This window comes from Lagenorhynchus albirostris, chromosome 15 (assembly GCF_949774975.1).
Source record: "Lagenorhynchus albirostris chromosome 15, mLagAlb1.1, whole genome shotgun sequence".
Classification (NCBI taxonomy): domain Eukaryota; kingdom Metazoa; phylum Chordata; class Mammalia; order Artiodactyla; family Delphinidae; genus Lagenorhynchus; species Lagenorhynchus albirostris.
This window is the reverse complement of record NC_083109.1, coordinates 9,980,007-10,004,059: the sequence shown is the minus strand read 5'-3', so window position 1 is coordinate 10,004,059 and position 24,053 is coordinate 9,980,007. Positions and strand designations below refer to the sequence as shown.

At 40.3% G+C, this 24,053-nt stretch overlaps 1 pseudogene; it reads right to left on the bottom strand.

Annotated features, from left to right (window-relative positions):
• Positions 1-939: 939 nt before the first annotated feature.
• On the bottom strand, positions 940-22,228 carry LOC132505622 (60S ribosomal protein L7-like; annotated as a pseudogene).
• Between the last annotated feature and the right edge of the window lie 1,825 nt (positions 22,229-24,053).

The following is a 24,053-nucleotide window of genomic DNA, read 5'->3' as shown; positions in this document are numbered from 1 at the left end:
ACAGTGAAAGTGAATGATCCATCTCCCCAGTGTCATGTTTCCGGATGGGACAATGATTATGAATGTCTCTTGGATCTGACGCTCCATTAAGTCCTGTTAGGAAGAATACTTTCCAGCTCCAAGACACAATTAATATCTTACTGGCAATGGCATTCTTGAATAGATGACTGGGATTTTAATTACACTCAGGCAGAAAGTAATACTTTCTAGGGCTGGGTAAAAACACTCTTCGGAAGTAAAGTTGGGGGCCATAAAGACTGGGGATTACTTTAGCTAGTCATTTGTAACAGGTAAATGGTTGTGTTTTAACTTCCTGGAGTTAGGGCTGGAGAAGCAGAAGAGGATATTTTAGGAGGAGGAAGGAGAGTCCAGCTGAGGGAGGTGAAGGTCTTTAAGAATTTTTCCATGGTTGAGAATTCATAAAAAACAAGAGTACTGATTATAAAAAGGACAGAACTTCAGGATTAACATTTCTACAAATCTGTAAGGTATCCATTCATGTTGTTTACCCAGTGCATTAATCGTTACTATAGGAAATGCAAGCATCTCCCCAAAAGTTGGTGAGATGAAAAACTGGAAAACAGTCACCAGATGACTTGCACAGTCTAACACAGTGGTTCTTTTTTTTCTGGCCTCACCACGCAGCTTGCAAGATCTCAGTTCCCCGACCAGGGATTGAACCCGCACCCTCGGCAGTAAAAGCATGGAGTCCTAACCACTGGACTGCCAGGGAATTCCCTAGCCCAGTGGTTCTTAAGCAGGGATGATCTTAAGCAGGGGATATCTCACACTGTCTGGAGATATTTTTGGTTATCACAGCTGGGGGGGGTGGGTACCTCTGGCATTTAGTGGTCCAGGGATGCTGCTAAACCTATATGCTTTTTGTTATACTAAGTACACCATTTTATTTATTTATTTAATTTCAATTTGAAAGCAGTCACTGTTTATTAACTGACCAGATTACAAAAATAATCATGGTAGATACCTTAGTTCATCCTTCTAATAAGCCTGTTGATCTGGTCTTCCCTGTTGCCAGCATTTCCACCTTCTACAAAATGGGTGGTCTTTTCCTTCATTCCACCTCGTGGAGAAGACAATTTGAAGGGCCACAGGAGGTTGTTTGCTTCTTTGAAACGTTTTCCAACAGTATAGATCTCATGAATCAGATCCTCCATGCAGATAATACTGTATTTGCCAAGAGGTAGAGCAATCAACGCATTATCTGTTAGAGCAATTCGCTTCTTGGTGATTTTGCCATAATCACGCTTGTAGATCAGTTCATTTACTGACGTCAGGTTGGGGTACTCCCACGCAATGTACGGTTCCACAATTCTCAGCATGTTCACTGAAGCCTTGTTGAGCTTCACAAAGGTGCCATTGAAGATCTGATGGAGGCGAAGAAGCTGTACACCTGTCGAACCTTTGGGCTCACACCACTGATACCTCTGATCCTGATGACAAATGCCAGTTTGGGTTCAGTGGGTACGAAGAAGTTGCTGGCTTTTCTTGCCATCCTAGCCATTCGAATTTCAGTTCTTATGTACACCATTTTATACCCGGACTTCCTTATTTACTATATCTTCAAGTTTGTTCCATATCAGGATGGAGCACACGATATTATTTATGTATGTTATAAATACATATTTTGTATGTTACAATTATGCAAGAAAACCCACTTATTGTCTTCTCTTTTAATGTATCCATCTCACTAATTGCTTTATATAATTAAACTTTTTTCCGTAGAGCACCACCTTTTCCTTGAAAATCCATTTCTCAAACACCGGATGCTACATTTGGTTGCCAGGTCACATCACACAAAAAGAAATCTTGGACGAACTACACTTAATTAGTTCTCTATTTTAAAAACGTGCACGCCTCCTTTCCTCCCTCACTGGGGTTGGTAACGTATCTAGAAATGGCTGGATGGACCTGACGAGACCCCCAGGTAAACTGAGTGTCCTAGAGGGCACGTTGGCCTCCTCAAGTTACTGGTCACTGCTAATTAGTTTAGAGAGTATAAACCCTTCATATTCTCAAATTCCTTTTTCAAAGAAACAGGAGGCTTAAGTCGCCACAGATGTGAATGATGTCATGAAGAGGGACTTCAGGAGGTGCAGTCGAAACCGTCTGAAGCTCGCAAGGCAACGCAAAGCCACTGGCGTGGCCCTCCGCTAATAGAATTTAGCCAGGACAAGAGCCATCCAGCTTGTTCCACCAGGAGCTCAGTGCCTCTAATAGATTCTGAAAAAAACATGCCTTTTGTTGTTTCAGTTCGGGCTTAAGAAAAAAGAAAGTGAAAAATAAAGTTGGAAATACATCTTTTGTTGGAAATTTGACCAGTATATTATCATAGGGTATTTTCCTTACTGCGATAAAAGCGGTGATTTCGTAAAACTTATTTTGTGTAATTCCCTTCGTTGCTTTCCTGGTTACATATTCGCTACATATATTCATTCCACAGAAAATGTACGGAGGGCCTACTCTGTGCCTGGCATGCTTCCAGGACTGGTGATATAGGATGAAGAAGGCAAACAAACAAAAAATCAAGCGTTGCAAAACATATTCCATGGAAAGGAAAGACTATGAGCCCACCCACTCCAGAGACCATGGGTTTCTCCAGCGTTTTTCCTTCCACGCCTAGGCTAACATATAATATTTTACAGTGATGGGAATTTCTTGTACGGATATGTATATACTTACACAGACATACAGATATTCACAGTAACATCTGTGAGGGGAATAAAAATCTCCCAAATAAGTGATTTTAAAAATATTCCTGTTTATCTTTAATCTGCACACAGGTTAAAACTGCTGACGCTCTGAACCATATTCTACATTGAAAAGAATTCTCTGCCTTTGATTGTGGGTCAATGTCGTCCCGTTTATAGGAATAAAAATGACAGCGATTACAACCATCATCATAGAAGTGAAAATGCTCCATTACTGAGGTCTGGCTGCATGACAGATACACTATAAAGCATGTTTACAATGTACTGCATTTGGGCTGGCTCTGGAAATCACACAGCAGCCCTGGGAGGCTGGGTGAGATCCAGCCCCAGGTGGAGATGAGCACGGGAGGGGGAGGGGGTGCCGGTGGGGGGCGAGGGGCTCAGAGCAAGTACTTAGCAGCTCCCAGCACAGATCTGCTTGGCTTCTAAGCGCCACGTTTCCCACTCTAATACCATCTAAGCAAGCAAACAAGCATCCGCAAAACCTGTAAATCGACACGTAGAAAACTAGGCTGTTGTTTGTCATTTTGACGGAGCAAGCGCACTAGAGAAAAGCAGGACTTCTAAGTCTCTCATTCTGTGCTGTCACTAGAGGGTGACTCTAGGTGAGTCGAGTCCCCTCGCCTGGATACGAAATGAGATGAATATTCAAAACATGGATCCCAAAGGGGTCCTATCCTATGAGGATTAAGCCAGACAGTGCATGTTAAAAAATAGAAGAAAAAAAATCTGTAAATTGTAAAGTGCTTTCCAAATCTTAATTATCCTGTTTGGTTTTTTTTTGGTGAGATTGTCTCATTTTATTTTTTATTGACATGCAATTCACCTAACATGAAATTAACTGTTTTAAAGTGTATAATTAAGAGGCAGAGCTCACTCGTGATGTTGTGCAACCATCAAACTATACTATCTTCATGAACATAAACATATACATATGTCGCATGTGACAATGTTGGGCATCGTTCTTTGATCCTTTAGTAATTTAGTGCCCCTCAAGGACACTACGCTCATGCAAGAGTCTCCCAACCCCTAGGCCTCTAGCTCACACAGGGTTTCCTGCCTCTTCTCAATCCTGTCATTGAATTTCAAAGCCTTACAATTGCACCCAACAAATTGCTATGGGTATTTATTCATGGTCTTTGTGATATTTGCTGTTTTACAAAGCCAACGGAATGTCTGGGTCTCTGATTGGCTACAAAGCCAAAAATAAATCCAGGTAACACGATAAAATTTTAATTATAACCATCCTTGGTTTTCAAGACACCCCAATACTGGGTAATTGTACATAAACTGAAAACGACACCCCTCCACTCCCAACCCTGTCTGGTTGCTGGAACGTTCTAGAAATAAAGGTAGGGCTCAACAACATTTAAGACCTTTGTACAGAAATACAGAAGCCAGTTCAAAGCCTTTTCCATATCTGATAACTGGAGCTATCACTTCTTTTTAAATGCAAATAAGTTACTTCGGGTATTATTAGAAAAAAATTAAACTAGATTATCTGCAGCATAGTGAAGGAAGATTACTTTTAGCAGTGATGCATGTTTCCACAGGGATCAGTCCTGTTTTAATTTCTAGACTGGCAGTTCTATAGATTCACAAATAAAGAGAGGCCCTGGCAATTTCTATAAAGCCACAAACAAGCCCTATGTTTCTGTTTCTTCTGATGAAATGCTCTGGGTCAGGCAGTGTGTTTGTGATCACACCAAAGTAGCAGCATCCAGTTCAAAGTGGAGGAAAAACAATCTTAACAATGTAAGAATTTCCAAAAGTCCAAACATCCCTGGCCACGCCGCTCCCACAAATGGAAATGGTGTCAGATCTGCATCATAATTGATCCTCCAGATTTCCATCCACAAAAGAAGGATGTGGTCAACTAGAACAAACAACACCAGGGACAACAGAGGAGCCTTCTTGCTAACGTTCCCCTCCCCTCCGCCCACTAAAGTTTAGCAACTGACATCAATTTCAGCGTAATGCTCAAGATACAATCACGGTAGAGGTTTACGGCATGTTACGAAGAGCAGGGGACAAGCACATCTGCGCTATTTTCCTCCTTGAGATGTGAGCTGCTGATAAATATTCACTGTAGAGGTTTTTCCATAATTCTTTGACTCTTCAAAAGCAAAGCCATTTTGGGAGTCTAAGCTTTTTGCTCCTGACCCCACAAACACGAGGGGGAGGGGAAAAAAGAGTGAAAATGAGGGAGAGCAAGAGAAAAAAGAACAAAAAATTTTTGATACAGATAAAAGAAATTAAGCGAGCCATAAAGTCTGGGCTTTGTTTTAACTGGGTTGTAAGGTCCTGCTGTGCCGCCCATAATCCAGCTGGGAGAGGGGCCCCTGCTGGGTGGCTAATTAAAACAATTATAAATACAAAGAAGGTATCAATGGCATTCCGAGACTCAAACAAAGAGATAAAGCATTGAAGATTTAAATTGTCAATGGTCAATCTCTCTTCAGGGGATTCTGAAGAGGAGTCCGTGTCCCCAAGACCCCTCAACTCCTTTTTTATACTGACTTACGTCTGGTTACTCGGGACCCTTCCTTCTGTTGGGTTTACAGACATCAAAATATGTCAATGATGGAATTAAGGGAAAGTATAGGCACGAAAAGACTCCGATGTCTTAGCATGTCAGAACAGTGGATCTGAGTTTAAAAAATAAAATCCTATATGGGGAAAAAGGTCCCTGCCCCTCCTTTGGAATCGCTATTTTCAAAAACAAGAAAACAGAAAAGATCTTGAGACTTTTTGCCCCGATTCAAAGTGACAAAATGAAAGTCAATGTGAAATGTGATTAGAGGGTTTTTTTTTTTTTAAAAAAAGTACTGTGGGCAGTTTTAGGAATGTTGAAAATGTAGCAAGTGTGCTAGAATACTCCTTCAATGGATTTTTAAAAAGTGAGTTGCAGAATTAAACGGTACTCTCCAGCAAAAGTGAAAATCTTTCTTACTTTCTTAGACCAAGCTTTTTTTTTTTTTCTCCTTTCTGGCTTTTATAGGTTGAACCCTAAAAGGAACACTCAGAAGTATACTAACCTAGAGTTGCATAAATTAGTTCTCTGGTTATGGTAAAGATCCTAAAAAGGTGTGAAACTGAAAGCCACAGGCAAGAACTAATTTATGCAACTGCAGGAAAATGTCTGAGTACTTACAACGCAGGACAAAATAAGTGTCAGATGTAGATTCAAATGTGGGATGAGCAACGTTTCGGATTCCTTTAAGGAACAGGATCCAGATACTGCTGCACGCGTCTGTAGTGCTGAGACAGTCCCTCACTGCACTTTCAGAACCTCTCGGGACTCAATCCCAGAGCAGAAGAGATCGCAAACGTTTTCAGGGGCGTCCCTCGGGGAGGGTGGTCTGTTTGCTCTCATGACTGGGGTCTGACCACTGAGAGCCTGCACTTGGGGGTCGGTCAGCGGGGCTTCAGGAGAAAGACCCCAAAGCTCCGATTCGCTAAGGCTCACCCTTAAAAGGAGCAATACCTCTTTCCACCCACAAAGAAAGTAACGGCGTAGCTGGTGAAAGCCTGTTAAGGAGGAAGCAGTTAAGGTAGAGGCAGCTGATAAGGACCCAGTGGGGGTCAGAGCCCAGAGGCAGTCTCTCTCACTCTCCCTTCCCAGCTCCTCCCCTACCATCCCTCTCTGCGTCCCCCTTCTCCGTCTGTCTTGTTTTGCCTCCAGTGGCGAGGGGACTGAGTCTTTCTTTGGGGTTATCAATGCCCCCCCATCCTTTGACTTAAGTGTTATTTCTTCCATCAATTAACCGGAAGATGTGTGTCTTTCCCGGTGTCAAAATAATATCAATAAAAAGGTCTGAGAGACTGAATGGAAACATCGGCCCAAAGCATTTGCAGCACATGATGACGATTAGTAAAAAGAAAGATAGGATTTGACCAAAATGACTTTTTTTCTGGGATAGGAATGTTGCCTCAAAAAAAAAATGTTGCCTCATAAAGCACCTTTGCTGCTTCAAGTATTCTGAAGTTATTATGTAACCAGGATATTAATACAAAGCACAGAAACTCCTCTAGTTATGTGTTCAACTCCGAGCTTTTCCGGATTTGAACGCAACTCCACGGGGAAGCAAAAGTGTGACAACTCTGCTCAACGCCAACAGAGGGCGATAGATACTGGGATCTGTCACTGGAGTTCTGGTCAAAATTTTTAGGCTAAGGCAATACTGAAACTCAGATGCACTCAGGGGGCAGAGGAAAACGGACAGGCAGATCTGCCAACAACATTCGTGGGTCATGGCCCACACACCGTATGCCAGGAGGCGTGCAAGTCATTAAACAAATCTCAAAACATTTAATCTTCCCACTTTGACACGTATACATTCATAATGACAAAAGCAAAACATATGTGTCAAGTTATTGTTTATATATGATTAAAAGTCTGCAAACAACCACAGAGGAGAGAATTTACTTATTACTGCACATGTCTGGGTGTCCTGTTGACGGGCCTGTGATATTCATATGAGTAACAAACATAATTCATAAGTTATTATTTATCCCATTTCTTTCTGTTGTTTCCATTTCAGTGGACTCATAAAATGTATAGTTACAGTCAGGTTTTTACATAATTTATATTCTATTGACCAAAGACTAAAATATTTTGGTAAAGATTCAGATAATAAATGTTTTAGGTTTTGTGGTCGATCTCATATATTATTCTTGGTTTGCTGTACAAACCTTTAAAAATATAAAAACCATTCTTAGTTCATGGTGTAAATATAGCCCTTAGGCTGTTCGAAATAAAATCCTGTCATTTTTTGACCCCTGATTTTGTCAATAATCATCTAAAAAATGGAAAAAAATCAAATTCAATTATCAAAGTATAAAAAATGTGAATACTCATTAAAAAATTAGATGTTATAAATACTTCACAAATGTTTTAAAATATTTTTCTACCAAAATGTCCAAAATTATTTAAGATGGAAAGGTAAAATACAAATGATAATTGAGATCAAGCTTTACATAAAAATTATTTACACAAAGCTGAAATATATATATGGTTAAAAGAATTTGTTAAATCCCATTAAATATTCATTATAAAAATAAAACTACTTTCAATTTTAGCATTCAGTGTTTGTCTAGCTGCCAATGTTGAGAATCTAAGCCTGTTACATCAGGACCAAGGTATAAGCAAATTGAAGAGTTATATGAATTAATATTACAAAATGTCCTCTGCTGCCATGTGTAACTGGTACAAATACTGTGCTCTTTGTAAGCACCTCTAGAATAATGAATTGGGACAATGAGAAACAAGAAAGGGGTTGCTCTGGTATTGCTATGGAGATGGGCTATACAAGTATCTGATGCATTTATGGCCTGGGAGAAGGCTCCGACAGTTAATTCAGTCGTCTTTTCTTTCCTAAGTGCTTCCCGTGCTCAAATCCTCCATGCACCCTGAAGCAGTGTTGTCTGATGTTGGCAGCAGTATGACAACAAACCTTCAAGGCATTCAGAGGCAAGTGCCTTTTGCTCTGCAGAATAGGACCAGAGATGTGAAGTGTTTCCCGGGGTCTGAACCGTGTCAGTCACAAGCGTGCCTGTTTAATGCCATGGGTTGCACATGCCACCGCTGAGTACCAGATGCTGAGGGGCAGACTTGCCCATGACTTTTAGCAAATATTTTTTTTTGTGTGTTTTATATTCAGAGACACAAAAGTGAGGAGTCCAGGGCAGAGGCTCCTCTTGCCCAAGTCTAAAGGGAGACTGCAGGCTAGATTAAACAAACAACGCCAAGTGGGAAGATGAAGGGCCGCTGACACTAAGGGGCAGAATCAGAGAGATGACAGGACATGGTAGAGATGCAGTGATCTGGGGAGCCCATGCCCTGTCTAAAGAGAACTGTCAACATTCTGCCCTTACCAATTACTGACATGTAGGAAAGTGGACCTGCTGTTGCTGGACTGTCTGATTTCTCAAGAGAATGCTAAATTCTGGGTTTTTATATGAAAAAAAAATATTACAAATAATCCAAGTTAAAAAATAAAAGGCACATTTGGAGGGATTAAATCTTTAGGCTGGACTGATTATTAAAGCCGCCATGATCAGCCTTCTGGTCTACCGCATTTTCCTATTTGTGCTTATCTCTGAAGGGTTTATGATCATTAATTATTCATTTTTGATAAATACTAAAGCAATGACAGAGTCAAATGTGGGGAAGAAGAGGTATGTGATTAGGTTAGAAAAGAAAGTGAAGGTTCTATTTACACCTTCACTTCACACCTTAGCAAGGGTTACCTGTGTTCCATCACTTAGACTTTGCATAATATGGACTCAGCAACGTCCTGTTTACAAGTAGAGAAGCCTCCATACCTGGACGTGTTACTTTGTTTCTGGTTCTCTCACTAAGTTCAGATAATTTTTGAGAGATCTTCATTGTACTTCATTTTTAGTAAAAGGAGAGTGAGTGGCAAAAAAAATGCGCGATAAGAGAGTAAAGGGACGAAATTAGAGATCTGCAGGGAGTATTTCCAGATGTGAAGACTCAGGACATGGGGTTACATCCTGTGGTTCTGGAAGGGCAAACAGAAGATATCTGGCCTAGGAGTTGGGGAGGGAGAATGCAAAGGGAAGGTACCAAGTTCTGTGTCAGGCATTTTGGAGCACAGGTGAGGTATCTACAGAGAGGTTAAGAGGTCAAACTGTCCCAAGTTCAAAACCCAGTTTTAGTTGTTACACGCTGGAAAAAGTTGCTTCTCCCTCTGAGCTTCTGTTTTATCATTTGTAAGAGGGTGATAACGATGACCTATCTCAAAGGGCTACTCTGGGCAATAAATGAGCTAATATCAAAGTCAAGGTCTAGTGCACATTCCTCAGTAAGTACTCAGTAAAGCTGGCCACTGTTAGGAGAATCATTGGGATTAGTGATGGGAACTTGGGAATCATCAGCAGAAAGGCAGGCAACCGAAATCTGAAGAGAACGGGGCAGGAGGCATATGTATTGGGGAGCATAGGGATCTGGGGGAATATAGGAAGGAAGTGAAACCCTCAAAGGGATCAGAGGAGGAACAGTCAGGTAGCAGAAAGGTCAAGACAGGGTTTAGGGAAGGCCCCAGTGTGGAAATAAAATAGAAACTTTATTTTCTCAACAGTGTGAAGAGTGAAAGTGAGTTAGAATGGCACTTTATAAACTTTAGGGTACTGGGGAGAGGGGAGATGTTTAAAACACAGATTCCCAGAAAGTCTGACTCCGTGGTTCTGAGCTGGGGCCCAGGAATCTACAGGGATTCCAACTGCAGGTAGAAAAGCCACTCTTGGAAGAACACTGTGTTAAGACAGAATACGCAGCCAGGGAGAAGAGACAGAGTGGCCACCATTCTTTCAAGGTAGTTGGTTAGAGTACACACGTGTTTCACCCTCCACTATCCACGCATTGAAGAAAGAAAAAAGTTTTCCAGAGAAAACAGGTTGCTTTCAACAGGTTGCTTGATAAGTAAAGGAAGGGATGGTGGCTAGTGGTGTTTACTCCTATATATATATACAATGGCCAAGGGGACTTAAACATCTGTGACCCTAGGCTTGGATGGGGGAATTAAATTGGTTGATTTTCAAGTGTTAAACCAACCTTGCATTCCTGAAATAATCCAACTCAGTCATGATGGATAGTGGGAAAGAGACACATTGATCAGACCTCAATCTCAGGTTCCAGGTTCCCTTTGCTGTCTCAGGGTTCAGGCAGGCATGACCTTCTATCCCATCAACACAACAGCTCCCTGAGACTTGGAAATAAACATCAGGTCTTCTAGAGCTGTGATCTTCAAACTGTTTTTCTCTCACACTCTATAAAATAATTTTTTTAAAGTATGTACTCCCTTACATGTTTTAAAGTTTATATCTAAATCTTCCTATGTTTAAACAGCTTAAAAGGATTCTGGCACTATAATTATTTGTTATATAATTTCTTTATATGTATTGAAAATAATCTAAATATCATGTATCCTTGACCTCCACTGTCACCCACTTGAATCATACATGAATAAGCTGTTCTTTAATAGTTGAAATTTTATGTCATTACTTAAGTTTTCTCCTTAAATTTGCACTTCAATTCCACATCCTCATGGAATTTTATATTAATGTAATAAATATTTTTTGCTTAGAAGTCTTTTATTGATCACCTTATCAAAATTCTCAGCAAGGAAATTTATACATAAGTTTAAAAAATTTAACTTCCTTTGGTCAGAACTGAGTCACTATTACAATGATTAATTTTTGTGTAATTGATGAAAACAAGGTGACTATACTACAAAATCAGAGCAACAGAAGTTACATCATTTTTGAAGCTGGGTCATGGGTGCAGGGAGGATCATTATGATTCTCACTCTTCTGTATATGTTTGAAATTTTCCACAATAAAAAGTTAAAAAATATATTGAAGAAGTAAGTATAAGTTCTGGTTAAACATTCCTAAACAAAAAATGTAAAATTTTATTGGCAGTAACAATTTAACAAGATGGATGTGACTTTTAACAAGATAGATGGTCCCTTTCTTTGGTGCAGATCAAGTAGCAACCACTATTACCAGGTTCATGCATATCTTTCCAGAGATACTGGATGCATATGAAATAAATGCTAACATATACTCTTTATGATACATAAATGATAGCATATTGTGTGCACATTCTGCACCCTATTCTTTTTTGTCAATGCATCTTTGTGTATGACTGTGTCATATAAATATATATGTATATATACAGACACTTGCTTTTTAGTTTTAAAAATGTCTTCAGAGAATTCCATGAAACGGATGAACCATAAGTTATTTACCCAGACTCTTCCCTACTTGGTGGCATTTAAGTGGTTTCCAATCTTTTGCATTTATAATCGGTGCTGCAGTGAATAACCTTCACAAGTATTGCTTTGCTCATCTCTAATTTTATCTTAGAAAAAAATCACAAGTTTTTAAGATCAGTTTTAATAGAAAAATGCCTTTCAACAGCTTAAGAAATACTTTTCATAGATTTAGAAACTGACCAAATGGGATTCTTTTGGCTCAAAAGGTGGGGCGCTCGTCCCCTTCCTGCTTTTCTAATACAAAAGAGCCAACCTTGGTGACCTAATACAAATCTCACCTCTTGTTATTTATTTTCCAAATATTTAAGTACAGCTGATTGCTTTTTTTTCCTGAAATGCCAGAGAAATAAAAGCTAGCATTTATTGAGAATTTATGATGTGCATGTACCATACTAGGAGATATTATCTCATGGAGCCCTCACAACAACCCAATGACATGGACATTGTTTAAAACTAAGAAAACTAGGGCTTCCCTGGTGGCGCAGTGGTTGAGAGTCCGCCTGCCGATGCAGGGGACACGGGTTCGTGCCCCGGTCCGGGAAGATCCCACATGCTGCGGAGCGGCTGGGCCCGTGAGCCATGGTCGCTGAGCCTGCATGTCCGGAGCCTGTGCTCCGCAACGGGAGAGGCCACAACCGTGAGAGGCCCGCGTACCCCCCAAGAAAAAAGAAAACTAAAACTCTGAGAGGTTAAGTCAGTAGCTTAAGGTCACACAGCTGGTAAGTGGTAGAGGTAAAGATTCATCCCAGGTCTGTTCGATTTCAGGAATTCACTCGCTGCCTCAGGAGCCTACACAATATATCCCCGCTATCCAAGCCAACACTGCCTTGTACACTTTTAAAACTACTTTTAGGTTTATGGAAATATTTCAAAGATAGTACAGTTCTAGATATGCTTTATCTAGCTTCTCCTAGTTAACAAACTAAGAAATTAACATTGGTACAACACTATTAATTAAACTAGACATTTGGTTTGTATTTAACCAATTTTCCCCACTCATGTTCTTTTTTGCTGCTTTGGGATCCAATCCAGAATACCACTTTGCTTTTAGGATTTTTCTGTTACTTTTAGTTCTTTCTTTCCTGTATTTATCAGCTCCCCCACCACTTCCTGAAAGCAGAAATATTACTGAACACGTGAGTCCATCCTAGTGTCCTAGGAACAGTGCTGGACCCACGACCATGGAGTCAATGGTGACGTGACATGATTTATCTGGCTTGGCCTGATTTATTAAAGTTCTGGCTGTAGAAGAAAACAGGTTTCCAGGGCTCTGGAATATCAGGTGTGCTAATGAACGCCCCGTAAAGCAGGAGGGACACATCAGCACTTCGTCACCTTGTCTGCCAGGCGCCGGAGGAAGTGGGAGATTTGCTCATGACACCAGGTCACTTCCTCCCTCCCTGGCCTGACCTCCCAGCTCTTCCAGCAACAGCCAGTGGAAACCATGGCCAAGTCACTTAGTGACATCTTAAGGTGAGGCAAAGAACTGACAGGGCACGCTGGTCCCACACTTGGAAGGGACCTTCCAAATCCAGAGTTCCCCTCCTTGGATGGGTTGCCACATGAAAATATGAGAAGTCTAGACACTGAATGGACATCAGAACATACTTAATAAAAAGAAAATTTTGCTATGTAATTTTACCTGATATCCATGATTATCTAGTATTTACTATACATAGTAAGGTTTTTAAAATGCGTGAGATTCATTCAACAAATATTTACTTAATACCAACTATGTTCCAGGCACTATTTTAGGGGCTAGGTATAAGCAATAAATGCCCTAAAAGAGCTTATATGGATATAGAAAGCAGATCAACAATCAATCAACATAGTATATAAGGCAAGTGAAATGTTAGCCACTCGTGCTAAGTGTTACATTCATTTAGCATGTATCTGAGCACCTGTGTGTGCCAGGCACTGTTCTAAATCTTGGAGAGGTGACAAGGACAAAACTAAGGTGCTGAGGTCCCTTAGCTTTGAGATAAGACAGATTCTACTAAAAGAAGAGGCGATTTTAAATAGAAGGGTCAGGGAAGGCCTCTCCAAGAGAGTACCCTTTCATCTGAGATCTAAAAGATAAAAAAGGTCAAAAAGCGGGTGGAAAGAGCATTCCCAGCAAATAGGACAGCATGTGCAAAGGTCCTGAGGTGGAAAACAGACTGGCAGGTTTGAAGAACTGAGAGAGAAGAACATAGTGGAGTGTGTGCAGTGAGCAAGGGGAGAAAGCAGCCACGGTATGGAAGGAATTTCAGTCCATGGGAACGCGAAAGCCACTGGGCTAATCTGTCTGTTGCCATTTTGACATTTCCCAGAATCCCCTTCCCCATGGGTTCCAGGTTCTACCAGTCTTCGTTGCTGTGCGTGGGCTTTCTCTAGCTGTGGCAAGAGGGGGCTATTCTTTGTTGCAGTACGTGGGCTTCTCATTGCAGTGGCTTCTCTTGTTGCAGAGCACGGGCTCCAGGTGCGTGGGCTTCAGTAGTTGTGGCACACAGGTTCAGCAGTTGTGGCTCGTGGGCTCTAGAGCGCAGGCTCAGTAGTTGTGGTGCATGGGCTTAGCTGCTCCGTGGCATGGGGGATGCCCCTGGACCAGGGCTCGAATCCATGTTCCCTACACTGGCAGGCGGATTCTTAACCATTGTGCCACCAGGGAAGCCCTCTATGCCTGCTTTTGTGCTACAAGAGCAGAGCTGAGTGGCCTGCAAAACCTAAAACATTTTCTTTCTGGTCCTTTACAAAATAAGTTTGCCAACCCTGTGCTAAGACATGACAGGCCTTGAGCAAGGCTTCAATTCCCCCTGTGTCTGAAGACAGAGTGATTTCAGTTATTCTGACCTAATCTTGACACCCAGCAAAGGTTTTATGCAAGGAAATGATGGTGTCCAGCTAATGCTTGAAGATTCTATTTTTGCTACTGTTTGGAGGATGGCTTGGAGGAAGGCAAGACTGGAAGTAGGGGGATCCATAAAGAGGCAGTTATCCAGGTGAAATACGATGATGACTTCTACCAGGGGGCTGGTGGTGGGGATGGAGAGAGGAGGGAAGATGCAAGATAGATACAGTCTAGAGACACCCAGTGGCAATGGATACACTAGTGTGCGATCACGATTAAATACTATTCTCCCATAAAAAGAACCAGAGCTCCTTTGAGAAAGTTAATCTCAGAGCTGGGGCAGGTAATACACAAGATTCACCTGGAACATCTTGTGATACCAGAAAGTAATGAAGTGCTTTAAAAACTATGGGGCCATGTTGAAAGGACACAGGAGCCAACTTGAAGGACCTTCGAATGGCCAAATCTAGAGTGATTTGAACAAACTAAATAAGCAATGAGAATAATAAATGATATAAGTCAATAAACAAACAGGGGGAAAGGACAGAGCCTTCTTACAGAAATTCCAATTAACAAATGTGAAAGGAATGATAGAATTTGAAAATCACCACTTAGCAAACACCACAGGGATAACTGTTACAGCCAAGAACGGTGGACGGATACTAAAGTTAGTGAGCAAAAGAATGATGAGAAATGGAATATTTGCATAGTCTCAAAGAATCTCCCCCCACAGGGTTCTTATTAAGGACAAAGAGAAGAAGAGTAACTTCAGAATGAAGAAACCCTATGGACACCACCTTCACCAAGTGACCACAGTTAACATCATCAGTAATGAGACATATTGACTTCAGGTAAGTCCTGATATGATGCACTGAAAAAAGCCACGGGTGGCATTCCTGAAAAAAAAAGTTGCATAACTGCAACCTAATCGTGGGAAACATCAAAGAATTTCCAATTAAGGAACATTCTACACAACACCGGTCAGTACTCTTTAAATGTGTCAAGGTCATGAAAGACAAAGGAAGACTGAGGATCTGTTAGAGGACAACTAAATGAACGTGGGATGCAGAACGGGATCCTGGACCAGAAAATGAACCTGAGTGGGACAACTGGCAGATTTTTAATAAGGTCAGAGATCAGGCGGCAGTGTCGTAGCAAGGTTATTCTCCTCATTTCCACAGTTGTACTGTGCTCATGTAAGATGTTAACATTTGGGGAAGTTCAGTGAAGGGTATTTTTGGGAACCACTATTTCTGCAACTCTTGTCTAAATCTAAAATTATTCCAAAATAAAAACGTTTAAAGCTCCAGGGAAAAAAAAAGATCTGGTTTGGAGAAATGATGAACAGGATTGCTGATCAACAGGTGTGTTGGGAGGAAGAAAAGGGAAAAAAAAGTTACATTCTGCTTTGCATTGTTATCAAGATATAGATACAAGTAAAAATGCCCTAATACATAAGATGAACTGTATAATCATCCCTGAGCAATCTGTCTATACACCCATTTATTTGTACACAGTAAAATCTACTTCATATGTCCAGTAGGAGTTGTATTATTGGGGATCACTTCACTCCTGAATTTCCAGAAGGGAGCAGGGGAAATTCCAACAGGGGAGGCCACATTTATGAATGTATACAAATGTATATATCTTGAATTGCATACAAGATATGTAAATGTATATCTTGATTTCATTATTATCTAAAATGAGAATCTCTTGTGAATATTTGAGGCAAAACACTGGAATTAGCTAGTATTTATTTTGTGCCTGTCCCAGAGTCTATTGTCACAGGTATTATACAATTTATGGGGGATCCAATACAAAGTTGCAATTATAGCCGTCACTAAGTGAGTACCTACCATGTGTCAGGATCTGGGCCAGGGGCCAAATGCCTTATCTCACTTCATCCTCCCACTAACCCTGTGCCCATCATTTAGATGAGGATGTTGAGTTTCTGGGAAATTAATGAACCTGCTCAAGATCTTACAGTGTGAGGATGAATTGAAGGTATGTGGGGGTCACTGCCCCCAGGCTCTCAGCCAGTAAGTGGCAGAGCTGGCCTGAGATGTGGGTCTAGGCTTCTAACCACAGCTGCAGGGTTTCTGCTTTGTACTCTACTCTTTCCACAATTAGCAGACGGCAGGACCAGGCATGGAGGGCTTACAGTTTTGTCCAAGTCAGTGTGCTTGCTTAAGGCAGCAACATACAAGTCGTGTATTACAAGGACTGGACCCTCAAGTCACATATTTTATATCTTAGCCACTCTTGCCAACACTTGGTATCACCAACTGTAAAGGTCTGCAGATCTTACAGTTGGAGACTAGCTCACCTGTCCTTTTCAAGTCCATTTTCTTGAGTCAGCCCCTTGCAAATGGTCTGACCACATGTTTGTCCTCTCCCACCATCTTTCTGTCCTTAGCCCTTTCCATATTCTCCTCTGTTGGACTGTCTTTTTCTTAGTGATTTGAAAGAGATCTTTGTGCATGCTGGATGTTAATAATTTGTCTAAAATAGGTGGCAAGTATCCTGCTTGCCTTTAAATTTGCTATTACTATTATCGGTGTTTTAAATTTGGAGCTGTCGAATCTCTTTTCTTTGATGGTATTTGTGTCTTTTGAATAAACTAAAAATGTATTCCTCCGTATTTTCTTCCACAACTGTCAGTTTTGTTCAGGTTTTGTTAATCAAGGGGGATTTATTTTTGTAACTACAGCAGGGAATCTAACTTTATTTTTTCTAGCCACGTTTATTGGATTGTTCTCCGTCTTTCTTTTTAAATTACATGTAAGATTTAAATCTATTTCAGATGATCATGTGTTACTTTTATAATAGCAATAGCTGAAATACGATTACTTGAAAGGAATAAAATCATATACTGATGTCCTTCTCTTGTGTCTCCCCATGGCTCACACAATGCCAGGAACATAGTACGTGTTCAGTAAATATTTCTGAACTGAAGGTGCCAACTTTTCTGTTTTCTCCTGACAGTATTATGTATATAATCTGTGATATAATCTTCACGTTAGCTTGGCATCATTACAGGCATTGAGGGGTAAGATCATATTATTAAAGATTTTGTTCTTTTAGTGCCAGTTTTTCAGTTAGATTTTAGAGAATCCCATTCTACAGATATAAAAACAGGAATGTGAGGTACCAGGATTTTCTGCTTTAAAAATGAAATCAACATAGCAAGTGGGAAGCAGCCACATAGCACAGGGAGATCAGCTCCGTGCTTTGTGACCACCTAGAGGGGTGGGAGGCAGACGCAAGAGGGAGGAGATATGGGGACATACGTATATGTATAGCTGATTCACTTTGTTATACAGCAGAAACTAACACACCATTGTAAAGCAATCATACTCCAATAAAGATGTTGAAAAAATGAAATCAACAAATGGTATATAATCTTCATGCCCTCTTAAGCCCTTAATCACTGAAGGATTATTCATATCACCCATTTTTGGCTATTCTTAAACTAAGCTACTTTGCAGCAATCCTGAATCTTTTCCCAAATAACTAAATGATACAGCAATGAGGGCACGAGGAGTAGCCCTTAGGAGACACTAGATAAGCATTTCTTTTTCCTTCCTTTTAAATATGTCCAATTTTAAGGAACTGCTTCCCTCCATCTCCCCACCCCATCCCAAGGCTCCCATTCATTTTCTGACATGGGCTTTTCAACTGCAGCATTTCCAATTTTTAGGTTGCCCTCAGTTACTGAAAATCCGGCAAAGCTCTGCATTTATTTTTTTGTGGTGCCCGCCCCATCCCCTTCCTTGATCACGGCTGTGTTCAGCTTTCAAGAGTTACATTTAAATACAGGAACAGAAACAGTCTGTGAGGCTATTAGCAGTGAAAGATAATTCATTGGAAATGGTTCCCTGCCTGGCAGTTTTCAAGCAGACTCATCACCCAAAACTAATTATGCTGGGAGCTTTGGACATCATGAACGTCATCGTCCAATTAGAAGTTACAGCATTTGCTGAGTCCTACGATTTATATACAACTGGTATTTCATATTGATTACACTAATCAAGGCACATGGTATAAATTCCTCACATCCCTGGGCAAACAGTCCAGATTTTTAATAATTCTCCTTTTTGCTGGTTACTGCACTAATTACGTGCTAAATAATGACATTATTATATATATTATATATATTATTATTAGTGGTGAAATTTCAAGCGATTTTATGCCTATACAGTGCCTACTCTGATGTTGGATTAAGGGGTCGGTGGATTTTATACTTGCAAATTGATACCTGGTCATCAGGACACTTGTGATATTTTTTGCCATTTTAAAATTTAATACACATCACTTAACTAATGCAAAAATACGATCATGGATGGAGTTTTAAAAAGTCCTCCACTAATGCGATAATGATAATCAGCTTATCTAAATTAGCATTGTACTTAACAAAATAACACACAGTTTTGGAGAAGGAGAAAGTCAACTTGGCCTTTCAGCATTGCTGATGAGGGTAAACTGGTACAACCTTTGTGGAAAGCAATTTGGTAACATTTAGTAAGAGCCTTTAAACTGTTCATGACTTTTGACCTAGTAATTCAATTTCTGGGAATCTAGCTGAATAATGCTATATATGGAAAGAGCTTTATGCATTATGATAAAAGCAGCGTTGTTTTTAACAATAAAAAAATGAAAAGAAACCCAAATGTCCACCAAGGGAGTAATGGTAACATTTATACGTAGTTTTGACAACATGGAGAAATACCATATTAGGTTACAAAGAGGGGAAAATAAAAATTTCGAATTGTGCAGACATTAGCATGTATTACACAATGATGTAAAAACATACCAAGCAGAACAAAAGACTAAGAAAATAGAGTACAATGTTAGCAACTGTCGCCTATGGATTTGGGACTAGATGACAGGTAGTTTTCTGTATTATTTTGTATTTTCCAAAATTTCTATAAGCATGAATTTTTTTTTTTTTTTGGTACGCAGGCCTCTCACCATTGTGGCCTCTCCCGCTGCGGAGCAGAGGCTCCGAACGCGCAGGCTCAGCGGCCATGGCTCACAGGCCCAGCCGCTCTGCGGCATGTGGGATCCTCCCGGACCGGGGCACGAACCCGTGTCCCCTGCATCGGCAGGCGGACCCTCAACCACTGTGCCACCAGGGAAGCCCTAAGCATGAATTTAATATGATAAAAATGATTGACTGTATTGCAATAGTTTTAAATTAAAACATTAAGATCAATATATTCTTTTGGAGTGAAATATCAGTAGTGCATTGTATTGCCCCCAGCACAACATTCCCTGTTCTCCAGAGGTGTGGTCACATTCTCTGAGAATATTTTGTTAAAGGAAAGCACAGGAGTGCAAGGTGAGTTACAGATGAAATCAGGGAATAGATCTACTCTGTGACTGAATTTTTTTGGCAGAAACAAGGTCCGCTGCTGAAATGACTACTGCTCTAATTGGGTAAATTCCTATTTTATCCTGAAGTTAGAATGCCAGAAAATAACAAAGAAACCCATGAAGGTGATCAATTCTTCCATGCTCACATTTTGAAAGACGTTCTGTGCAATTCATAAACTGCATTTAAAGAACTCTTTTCAGTATTTTCCAGAAAATGAGGTTAAAAAGTGTCCAAAGGTTAAAAAGTGTCCAAAGGTTCCAGAAAATGAGGTTAAAAAGTGTCCAAAGGAGGCTATAGGCGCGGAGGAAGAGTGTAGAAGAAGCAAAACACAAGAGATGAGATGTTCATAGAATGTTTAAATTCCAAAGGACTTTACACATTTAATGTATCATTTATATTTAGAACTGGGCATCAAAGTGAATAAACTGGCAAAGTGGATGAGAACCTCTAAGATAAATTTAAAAGTTATTTTTATTTGTAATACTTCCTTGTTGTAAAAAGCCTAACAGAATAGATTTTAGTAAAGCAATAAAAGCTCTCCACTCTTTCCCACGCCTGCTTCACTTACCAGAGACGGCCACCATTAAAGTTATTTCATATCCTTTAAGACAATATTCATGTATATAACTTTTTTAAAAAAACACCAATGGAGATTAAACTGTACAGAGTACTCTGCAACTTAATTTTACTTAATAACTGACCTTCAACCACTTGTATCTCAACACACATGGGTCAACCACATTTTTTTTTTTTTTTTTTTAGTGATGCGTGGTCAGGACTGCATGGCTGTATCATTATTTGACCAGCCCTGTTCTCATGGACATCTGGTTGTATCCTGCTAACTGTTCTTGTGGACAACGCTGCTCTGAACATCCTTGAACATACTCAATTGCATACTTGAATTAATTCCACAGGAGAAATTCCTATAAGAATAATTGCTGGGTCAAAAGGAACTCACATTTTAATATTTTGGTAGATATCACCAAATTGGTCCCCCTCAAAATCTCCCTCTAGCAAGGCATAAGAATACTCTTTCCCACTATCCGGCTGTAGAATTAAATTTTGTTTACAACGAATTGGCAATTTCTATTCCATTGTGTTCACTTAATATGTCCATTTATTTTCAAAGTACAGGCATTTTTTACTTGACCAAAGAGAAGAGGATAAACGGCAAGGTCTGTGTAGGTTTGTCCTGATTCAAGTAGGTGCATCAGAAATTACTAGTAAGAAAGTAAATCCAATTCATAAAATATGTAATTAATTCCAAAGTCACACAGACCAATTTGAGGATTAAGGAAACTCCTGGGTAACTGAGAATTGTTGGCAGTATTAACTACTCATTAAAAAATATAAATTATGATTAGCTAGTCCAATCTGGTGCTTAGCACGTGCCAGGCACTGTTCTAGCTCTTTACATAGATTAACTTATTTAACCTTCATGACAACTCTATGAGGTAGGTACTACGATTATTTTATAGATTTAAAAAAATGAGGCACAGAGGGTCTTAATATGACCAAGGTCATGCAACTAACGAAATGACAGAGCCAGAATTCCAGCCAGGTACTCCGAATGCAGCCTCTGGGCTCTTAACTACCATGCTACATTCAAAGCTCATCTTCAGGAAATAAAAGGATGCATTCAAGAGTTCTCCACAAAGCTTTTCATCATAGCACTGACGATGGAAAACTTCCTTACCTGCCTTGGGTTGGAGGTGTCCCCAACGGCAAGATGCTGTGATGGCTAAAGTACAGGTTAATTTTTTTTTTAAAATAAATTATTTATTTATTTATTTTTGGCTGTGTTGGGTCTTCGTTGCTGTGTGCAGGCTTCCTCTAGTTGCAGAGAGCAGGGGCTACTCTTCATTTTCAGTGCGCCGGCTTCTCACTGCAGTGGCTTCTCTTGTTGTGGAGCATGGGCTCTAGGTGCATGGGCTTCAGTAGTTGTGGCACGCGGGCTCAGTAGTTGTGGCTCGCGGGCTCTAGAGCACAGGCTCAGTAGTTGTGGAGCACAAGCTTAGTTGCTCCATGGCATGTGGGATCTTTCCGGACCAAGGCTTGAACCCGTGTTCCCTGCATTGGCAGGTGGATTCTTAACCACTGCGCCACCAGGAAAGCCCCTACAGGTTAATTTTTATTTTGCTTTTCTACATTTCCTCCAGTGACCACATGTTGCTTTTGTAATAAGACAAAGTCACTTTACAATAGTGACAGTTCTTAAGAACTGAACGCTTTCAATACCGGAAGGTAGCTTATCTTTCCAATGCCTCATCCAACCTCCATACCAACAGCCACTCAGCATCAGGAGGGTTTTGTTTCATCAAACCACAAAACCATGCAAACACCATGACCCACTTGTGTCCGACGACTCTGCCCTTCAAGAGCTCAATCTGTAAAATGGGGCCAGCGTCACCTACGCTGGCGAGTTGCTGTGTGGAGCCAAGACGTTTGTGAGGTTCACGCACCCTTTGGCACTGGCAGCTACTATCATTACGATTTTGGGGAGCCAACCCCAAAAGACAGCCATGATGACCAATTTTAAACCAAAACGTTTATAGATAGAGACACCGACCGCTAATGGTGACTGCCTGTTGAAAGGGAAAATGAGGGGCTGTGAAAGGAGAGAGACTTTTCACTGCACATCCCCTGGTATTGCTTGATTTTTTTAAAAAAATGTCACGATTATTATTTTAAAAGAAAACATTTTAGGACTGAGGACTTCTTATAAATGACTTTCATATTTCAGAGAGAGGATATGCTGAGCTTTTTAGTTAAGTGAACATTTGACAAATGTAAATTTGCTTAGTATCACTTAGATACTTAAGCCACACTAGAATCTTTAATTACAACAGCTACATGGCTAAGGCTTTTGTATTTGAACTGTAATATAAAACCAATATTTGGAGACAGCACACGTCAGAAAAAAATCCTATTCAAACATTCCATTCACGTCAAAAACAATCAAGAAATAGGAAAGCAGTTTAAAATTATGTATCATATTTTAATAAGCTGTTCTGACTGGCAGGGGTAGTAAACTACAGCCTGGGGGCTAAATCTAGCCAACTACCTGTTAGTTTATTTTTCTAAGTGAAATTTTTACTGAGATAATTGCAGATCCACATGTAGTTATAAAAGTAACAGAGATTCCTCGTATACTTTGCCCTGTGTTTCTCATTTAACCTATCACCTGTTTTTGTATAATCCACGAGCTAAGGATTTTTAAATGGTTGAGAAAATTAAGAATATTTTGTGATGTGAAATTACATGAGATTCCAATTTCGGTGTCCGTAAAGATTTGTGGGAACACACGCACATTCCTTTACGTACCACTTCCAGCTGCTTTTGTGCTGTGAGGCCAGAGCTGAGCAGTTGCAAGTGACCGTACGACCTGCAAAGCCTAAAATATTTCCTACCAGCTTTACAGAAAAGTTTGCTGGCCTTTGGGCTGGAGACTGGGCTAAGGTCAGGAGAGAAATGAGTATCTGGAATGAAGATTTTTCTTTTAAAGACAATTTCTAAACGATGTCTGTACCATTGATTCCCTCAGATATCGATGTTAGAAATTTGTTGCAATGAGGGACAAATGGACAATTAAATAAGAGGCAAATATGTCCAGTTTTTTCCTCAAAATCTAGAGATGTCTATGTGTTTTGAAAGAATTACACACAGGACGTGAATTTCTCTTAAATATAAAGGGATCATTTATCAAAACTAAAAGTAATGAAGGTAGACTGTTTCAAGTCCACAAGTAACCACCAATACAATTGAAATAACCATTTCCCTCCCAGGATGCTTAAAATGAACAAGTGCAGATAACCCTGCACTGAATACTAGAATTATCTGCTGTTATTCATGTGTTACTACTCTCTCAGCCTTGGGTAAAAACCCTACCCTTAGCTTTAGGCTGAAGCCAGTCCGTTGTGACCTTTCCAGAAATAGGTGGTGCAGTGTGAGAGCACGTGAGTATGTGTAATGCCTCAAGAATTTCAGAATTGTTTGACAAACATACACTGTCTATTTTCTATAGGCCAAAGTCCCTCAAACTAACAGGTGAGAATTGAGCCATCTTAAGACAGTTTATCAGAAAAGGGCTGTACGTAGGCATTACAAAGAGCCTTGTTTGGTGAATCCCTCCTAATGCAAGGTCTTTTGGGGGGTGGGTGAGGGGAGGCAGGGGTAAATATTTAAGTCCTGGTGCTACTAGATCTAGTTATGATGGAAAGAACTGCAAGTTCAAATTTTACCAAGAAAACCAGACCCCAGAAATTCCATTAGCATCAGAGGTCTTAACCTAGCAGCAAAGGGACCATGGATAG